Below are 8,528 nucleotides of genomic sequence, written 5' to 3' on the forward strand. Positions count from 1 at the left end.
TAAATAGCGATGTTAAAATGAGTAAATATAAATAATATATATGTTCTATTTATTCAGAATTTTAATATTTTCAATTTCAACTTCACTCGCTCATTTGTCACCCCTACATATCAACAAAGTAGACAAGACACAAGAGAAACCAGACATTAAGAAAAAATAAATATAAAGTAACATAATAAGTTAACAAAATGAAAGAAATATATTCTTTGAAGTCATGTAACATGGAGCTCAATAAATTAAACACTCGATGGAATAAAAAGATAAAATTATGAAAATACTTCAAATCAAAGTTGCTAAATATAACAAAACTCATCAATAGATGTCTTCTTTTATTTTATGACTTCTCCTCTTATATATTTTATACAAAAAAAAAAAAGTTCTCTGAAATTCACTTCTTGGATATGTAAAAAAAGACAATATGAGATTTAGGACTAATTAAGACATTTGTGGCTTACTTTATTATCATCCTTATTTTTTTAATCGCTAATATTGTTTTTAGAATATGATCGAGATGATATAGTTATCTAAATTCGAAATTGTTTAATTTGTGTAATAAGCCCTTCTTTTGCTCTCTCTCTTTTTTGGATGTAGAATGTAAATCTCTCCAACAAATTGCTATCAAAAATTTATCATTAAGTAAACGTAAATAGATATATAGATTATTACAACAACAACATAATACTTAATATAATTCTATAAGTGAAATTTGAACAGAATAATATATAAGTAGATTTTGTTCCTATTTTTATAGAATAGAGAAATTATTTATGATACACCCTCATCTCAAAAAAAAAAATCACATATAGATTGACAATTTTTTTTAATTAAAACCCCTTCAAAATAGATTCAAACAACTCGAAGCAATTAGTGGTAAAATTTTGAGATTATTGGGTATAAATAGGAACATGAAAAAAATGTTAGTCTTAAAAATAAAAATTTCTTAAAACATAATGTTGCCTAGATATATTAATATAGTTTAGACGTATTCTCAAATTAAAAGTATTACTATGAAAAATGACATAAATAGAAGATAATATTTTAATGTACTCTATCGCATAACAAGACAATTGATTATTTTCAAATACATAAATTACTTAGAAAATAATGATAAAATTGCATATTTGGAAATGTATTTTCAAAATTTAAATTGATAAAATTTCTCACCTAAGATCAACAATGTCTTAGAGAGAAATTTCAAGTCTTATAAAGAATCAGAATTTTCGTCCTAGTCCGATGTGAATTATTCTCATTAATATCCTCCTTTCGGCCTGATGCGTAAAGGGACAATTTCACTCATAATATCCCTATGAGCTTCTTAGACGATGATAACTTTGGATCAGTGTGGGAGGCCCTATGGACATGACAATTAAAGATCAAAACTCAAAATGTTCTCGGTGAAAGGAAACTGAATTGTAATATAAATTGAGCCAAATCTTCAAAGATTTGTGTTAATGTTTATTCAGGTACTTTTTTTCATAATTTGATAAACTCGACATTTGTCGTATTCAATGGGTGATGGTAATTTCGGTAAACTGAAAACCCTCAACAAATTAGAGCAATTGAGGACATTGCTTTCCATCAATATCCAGCGGCGTCCATGCCATCTTAACAAGAGGATGCTGCATGACATATTTCCAAGACTAATATCCATAAGGGCACTATCACTGTCTCATTATGAGAATGATGAGTTGCCAAGTGACTTGTTTATCAAATTAAAGCACCTAAAATTTTTGGACCTTTCTTGGACAAATATAAAAAGTTGCCAGATTCAATTTGTGTACTGTACAACGACTTAGAGACACTTCTGTTGTCACGTTGTTTTTATCTTAAGGAGCTACCTCTGCATATGGAAAAATTGATCAACTGCGTCACCTTGACATTAGCAAAGCCAAATTGAAGACACCTCGATCTACATCTGAGCAAGTTGAAAAGTCTCCATCTGCTAGTGGGAGCCAAGTTTCTTCTAGGTGGTAACGGTGGTTCGAGAATGGAAGATTTGGGGGAACTACATAACTTGTATGGATCTCTATCAATTCTAGGGTTGCAACATGTGGTAGATAGAAGGGAATCTCTGAAGGCAAACATGAGGAAAAAGGAACATGTTGAAAGGTTGTCTTTGATGTGGAGCAGAAGTTTTGCTGTCATTTATAGATAAATCTACTAGCAATTGACAGTTAGGTTCTAAAGATTTAGTTCTTTAACTTTGTAGGAATTAAGTGTGAAAGAGATGTGCTATTGAAAACATATTAGTATATATTATCGCATCAAGGGAGTTGACTTTAAGAAAGAGACAATGTAGTATTTATGTGGACATGGAAGTTGGGAAAAACGTTCTTCAATATGAAAATTTGGATTTGTTTACTTGCATCTTGGAATGAAAATTGATTTTAGATTGCTTGATTTGTTAATTTATTAGTGAGTTTGTTGACTTCTCCAGACAACCCTCTTCTTCTAAGAGTGGCATAAACTTTTTTTTCTTCCTCACGAACCCATTTGGTCGATCGGATTTTAGTTGTAGCTACTGGCTGAACGAGCTTAGAGAGATTATAGAGGTGTTGAATTCCAGACGAGGACCTTAGAAATCGTTCATAAGACTATCAAGTGCACAGATTTGGGACGCTCAGGCTAGGTAATTTGACATTGTTAAAAAACAGATAGATTTGATATTAAAAGTAGTGCAAATATTCTTAAAAGTCAATTGTAACATCAATCTCACTTTATGGATTTGGGCATTTTTTTTCTTATTAATCTGTGTTGTTATATATATTATATATCATTTTACGGATTCTTTCCCACAAATAATTATATACATAATATTAGTATTTAATTATAATGTATTTTTTTTCTATGGTCACACTTAAATATCAATTGCACTATTCTTTTTTCCTCCTTCATTTATTTGCTTTAAATATTCTCCTTCATGGCTCTATCTAATTACCTATTCAATTGTTACTCTTAATTTCACTCTTCATCTTGCTTGAAGATTTTCTCATTGATCAGTCTTTGAAATATTGTGCAAAATTTTGTCAAATTTCCAAAATCAGTTAAATCATCCACTGCTTTCAACTACCAGAACTGATATTTAAAAGGTCTATTTTTAATATAGCTGAGAGTGATGCTCAAATTTCATATTGATGGAGGAGTGGCCAGAGATTGCTCAAACACAACGCATGATTCGATAGTGAACTTATATAGCGAGCAGGATCATTGGTGAGTGATTCTTCAAATAATTTTCAAGACTTCTCTTTGTTTGTTTATCAATTGATTTTCTTTCACAAAAGTTATAACTCTCTTTATTCCCCTGTTTCTAGTCCCAGTCACTTCCTGTACAACACGAATGGTAAATGAATTATCTATTAATGATACTCCTAACAAGGTGTAAGCTCGCACGACTTTCCCCAAAAGACCTCACACCATTAAGAAATCCTACACCTTATATGTAGCTTTCCAATCTTTTCAGTTACCAATGTGGAGCTTTGTTCGCATGTCTATTAGCAGTCTGTCAACTTCGGGGCCTCATGTTGCTTCGATATCTATCTATCTGGGACTGCCATTATCTCCATTTTGAATTGCTCATTTTTCCACCATAATTATTGATAGGGATACCAGTAATGATTTAGAGAAATGGTGCTCTGATATATGTAATTATAATTCTTTCTTTTTTCATTATTCATTTATTTTTATTCACTTCTCCTTGCTTGTTAGTTAATTCTTTTCCTTTGTTAAATGTTTAAGCAGCGCAAAGCGTCTATTGCCCCTGTGAAGCCGAGGAATAATCTTGGATCGGGATGAGTTTAATTTTAGATGACAGCTAAAAGGTGAGAAAAAGAAAGCTGGTATGGAATTGAAATAATTCGCTTCGGAAAGTTGATAGCTCAATGTAATATTAATGAACTAGTAATCCTTTACCGTGCACACATAATTCATCTCAATTGCAATTCATGAATTCTTGTTATATATATTCACTCTTAGAATATTAACACTATTTCACAGTATCTCTTTTCTTAATGTAATATCAATGAGCTAGTAATCTTTTAAGACTATCGTTTCTTCTATTTTAACCTATGTTCTCCCTCAAATCTCGCAGACTGGGAAAAATTTGCCATCATGAAAAGTTGTTCAGCTGTGTTCCCCATTTCTTGTGTCTTCCACAGATATAAGGGGTCCGAAGGAATGCAACCTCATTTTTCAGTCAGGTAGCCAAAATCTTGAAAAGAGTTGCATCAAGCTTGAAATTTAGAGAAATTCGAAAAAACTTCCAATATCTGCTTCCACATTTAAGCGTTGTTCTATCGCATTAATTTCAAGTTTTATATTGGACTACTTCCAGGTTTTCTTCCAACATATCATAATAAGTTGTGGAAGGAGGAAGTGGTTTAGAGTAATGCACATGCTAACTTTTGAATAGGCAAATATCAGCTCAACTGTGATCGATCAGCAGAATGTAGGTGCAGAAAGGTACTTTCTCTTTTCGCTGGAATTTGACACTACTACTTTCTTTTATCCGACTGAGAAGGAAATATTGAGCAAACTTTTGTACAAGGAGTTTCTCCTATAGCACGTGAAGATCATTTCTATTTTCTTCTCTTCTGTCAGCAGCTCAACAAAGTACAAGGTTCGATTGATCAGTTTCTCTGCCAAGATACAATGTCATTTCCTCATCGAGATTAGCTAACAAATTGATACTTGATTAATCGAATTAATAATAGGTACATATAAAAGATACATGAAATTAAAATTAGATCATATAAATAGATACATGAAATTAATATTATATTATATAAATAGATACATGAAATTAATACTAGACACATATAACAAATACACAAAATTAATATTAGATACTTTTATGATACATATGAATGTACTTGTATGATACTCATGTATCTAAGTGTTTTGTTTGTTGGATACATCATATATTGATAATAGATACATTAAATTAATGAATTTTATTATTTTAAGAGTAATAAAATGAAATTAATTAAATTGCATGACCAAGATAAACATGTTTTTGTCTTTTATTAATAATATACGAATTTATTATTTCAAATAATAATAAAATGAAATTAATTAAACATAGATACACTCCTTGATTTCCGTCTTATATTAAGGAAATCAGTTACAACCAATTAATTTAAACAAATAAAATATGTATCTTGATTATAAAATTCGGTGAGATACATGTATCTCACAAATTCAAACTCATGTATCCTAAGTATGAAATATGGTAGAGGAAGTAATATTTAAAACTATCGGGAATCTGAGTTATTAAGACCTAAACTAGTGGGATTTATGTAGTTTGCCCTTAAATCAAATGAATTTTTTTAAAAATAAATTCTAGTGTTGAAAACAAGACAATGTAGTGGTTAGATTTCAACTTCAAAAAAGGCATCTTCTATGAAAAATTATTTAAAAAACAATTTGTTATAACCACTGTTTATAATTTACTATATAACGGTGGTGTCCACCAATAATTTATTATTATTGCATGAAATTTGATAATCAAGCCAAAAGTTACAAGTTTAATTCAATTAAAATATAACAAGTTGTGTTATTTTTAGTTTTTTAATATATATGCTGTGGAAAATAAAAGAGAAAAGTCATTCTCCAAAATTGGTATAACAATTGCAAATTAATTAGTGGACAGTAAGTATATTGTTTGCATATTGCTCAAGCATTCAACAGGTAAATTAAATCTCTTACTAGTAGAAATATTAAACCATTTTGTGATTCTTTGTTTTGTTTTACAGGTTTCAGAAATGGAGATTGGCTTAGCAGTTGGTGGTGCATTTCTCTCTTCAGCTTTGAATGTTCTCTTTGATAGGCTTGCTCCTAACGGTGAGCTGTTCAAGGTGTTTCAGAAGCATCATGTTCGGCTCTTAAAGAAGCTGAGGATGACTTTGCTTGGTCTTCAGGCTGTGTTAAGTGATGCACAGAATAAGCAAGCATCAAATCCATATGTGAGCCAGTGGCTTAATGAGCTTCAAGATGCTGTGGACGGCGCTGAAAACTTAATAGAAGAAGTCAATTATGAGGTTTTGAGACTAAAGGTGGAAAGTCAGCATCAAAATCTTGGAGAAAAAGGCAATCAACAGATAAGTGACTGCAACCTGTGCTTGAGTGATGATTTCTTTCTTAACATAAAGGACAAGTTGGAAGAAACCATTGAAACATTGGAGGAGTTGGAAAAGCAAATCGGTCGCCTTGATCTAACAAAGTATCTTGATTCAGGTAAACAAGAAATAAGGGAATCTTCAACTTCTGTTGTTGATGAATCTGATATCTTAGGTAGGCAGAACGAAATAGAGGGATTGATTGACCGTTTGTTGTCTGAGGATGGAAGGAATCTGACTGTAGTTCCTGTTGTTGGAATGGGGGGCGTGGGCAAGACAACACTTGCTAAAGCTGTTTACAATGATGAGAAAGTAAAAAACCATTTTGGTTTCAAAGCTTGGATCTGTGTGTCTGAACCATATGATATTCTCAGAATAACAAAGGAGATACTTCAAGAATTTGGCTTAACGGTTGATAACAATCTGAATCAACTTCAAGTCAAATTGAAGGAAAGCTTAAAGGGAAAAAAGTTTCTTATTGTCCTAGATGATGTGTGGAATGAAAACTATAAAGAGTGGGATGGCTTGAGAAATCTTTTTGTACAAGGAGATGTAGGAAGTAAGATCATTGTGACGACACGTAAGGAGAGTGTTGCCTTGATGATGGGTTATGGAGCAATCAATGTGGGGACTCTGTCTAGTGAAGTTTCTTGGGATCTATTCAAGCGACATTCATTTGAAAATAGGGATCCTGAGGAACATCCAGAACTTGAAGAGATTGGAATACAAATTGCACACAAGTGCAAAGGTTTGCCTTTAGCTCTAAAGGCACTTGCTGGTATTTTACGCTCCAAATCAGAGGTGGATGAGTGGAGAGACATTTTAAGAAGTGAAATATGGGAGCTGCAAAGTTGTTCGAATGGAATCTTACCAGCGTTGATGTTGAGCTATAATGATCTTCCTCCACAATTGAAGCGGTGTTTTGCTTTTTGTGCAATATATCCGAAAGATTATCTATTTTGCAAAGAACAAGTTGTTCACCTGTGGATTGCTAATGGTCTTGTACAGAAGTTGCATTCAGCTAACCAATACTTTCTCGAGTTGAGATCGAGATCGTTGTTTGAAAAGGTCCGAGAGTCTTCTGAATGGAATCCGGGGGAATTCTTAATGCATGACCTTATCAATGATTTGGCCCAAATTGCATCTTCAAATCTTTGTATTAGGTTGGAAGAGAACCAAGGATCTCATATATTGGAACAAAGTCGGCACATGTCCTACTCAATGGGCCTAGGTGACTTTGAAAAGTTGAAACCCTTGTACAATTTGGAGCAGCTGAGGACATTGCTTCCCATCAATATCCAGCGGTGTCCATGCTATCTTAGCAAGAGGGTGCTGCATGACATATTTCCAAGACTAACATCCCTAAGGGCACTATCACTGTCTCATTATCAGAATAGGGAGTTGCCAAATGACTTGTTTATCAAGTTAAAGCACCTAAGGTTTTTGGACCTCTCTAGGACATTGATAAAAAAGTTGCCAGATTCAATTTGTCTGCTGCACAACTTAGAGACACTTCTCTTGTCACATTGTAGACATCTTACGGAGCTACCTCTGCATATGGAAAAATTGATCAACTTGCGTCACCTTGACATTAGCGAAGCTTATTTGATGACATCCCTACATCTAAGCAAGTTGAAAAATCTCCCTCTGCTAGTGGGAGCCAAGTTTCTTCTAGGTGGTCACGGTGGTTCAAGAATCAAAGATTTGGGGAACTACATAACTTGTATGGATCTCTATCAATTCTAGGGTTGCAACATGTGGTAGATAGAAGGGAATCTCTGAAGGCAAACATGAGGGAAAAGGAAACATGTTGAAAGGTTATCTTTTGGTGTGGAGTGGAAGTAATGCTGACAATTCACAAACTGAAAGAGAGATACTTGATGAGCTACAACCAAATACAAACATAAAAGAAGTCCAATCACGGATATAGAGGGACAAAATTTCCAAATTGGCTAGGTGATCATTCATTTCATAAGCTAACAAAAGTGTATCTTAGCAACGGCAACGACTGTGATTCCTTGCCAGCACTAGGACAGCTTCCTTGTTTAAAATTCCTTACCATTAGAGGGATGGATCAAATAACAGAGGTGACTGAAGAGTTCTATGGTAGTTCGTCCTTCACAAAGCCATTTAACTCTTGAGAAGCTTGAATTTGCAGAGATGCCGGAGTGGAAGCAGTGGGATGTACTGGGGAAGGGAGAGTTCCCTGTACTTGAGGAACTTTCGATTGATGTTGCCCAAAGTTGATTGGGAAGTTGCCTGAAAATCTTTCTTCTCTGAGAAGATTGAGGATATCAAAATGCCCTGAACTCAGTTTGGAGACACCTATCCAACTTTCAAATTTAAAAGAGTTTGAAGTTGCTTATGCTCCTAAGGTTGGAGTTCTTTTTGCGAATGCTCAACTGTTTACATCTC

General features: G+C 33.3%; 1 pseudogene; it reads left to right on the forward strand.

The window, feature by feature from the left end:
- The first annotated feature begins 5,744 nt into the window (after positions 1–5,744).
- On the forward strand, positions 5,745–8,521 carry LOC125841022 (putative disease resistance RPP13-like protein 1; annotated as a pseudogene).
- The last annotated feature ends 7 nt before the right edge of the window (positions 8,522–8,528 follow it).

The sequence above is a fragment of the Solanum verrucosum genome, unplaced genomic scaffold (genome assembly GCF_900185275.1).
Source record: "Solanum verrucosum unplaced genomic scaffold, falcon-dt-bn FXZP01001108.1, whole genome shotgun sequence".
Taxonomy (NCBI): Eukaryota; Viridiplantae; Streptophyta; class Magnoliopsida; order Solanales; family Solanaceae; genus Solanum; species Solanum verrucosum.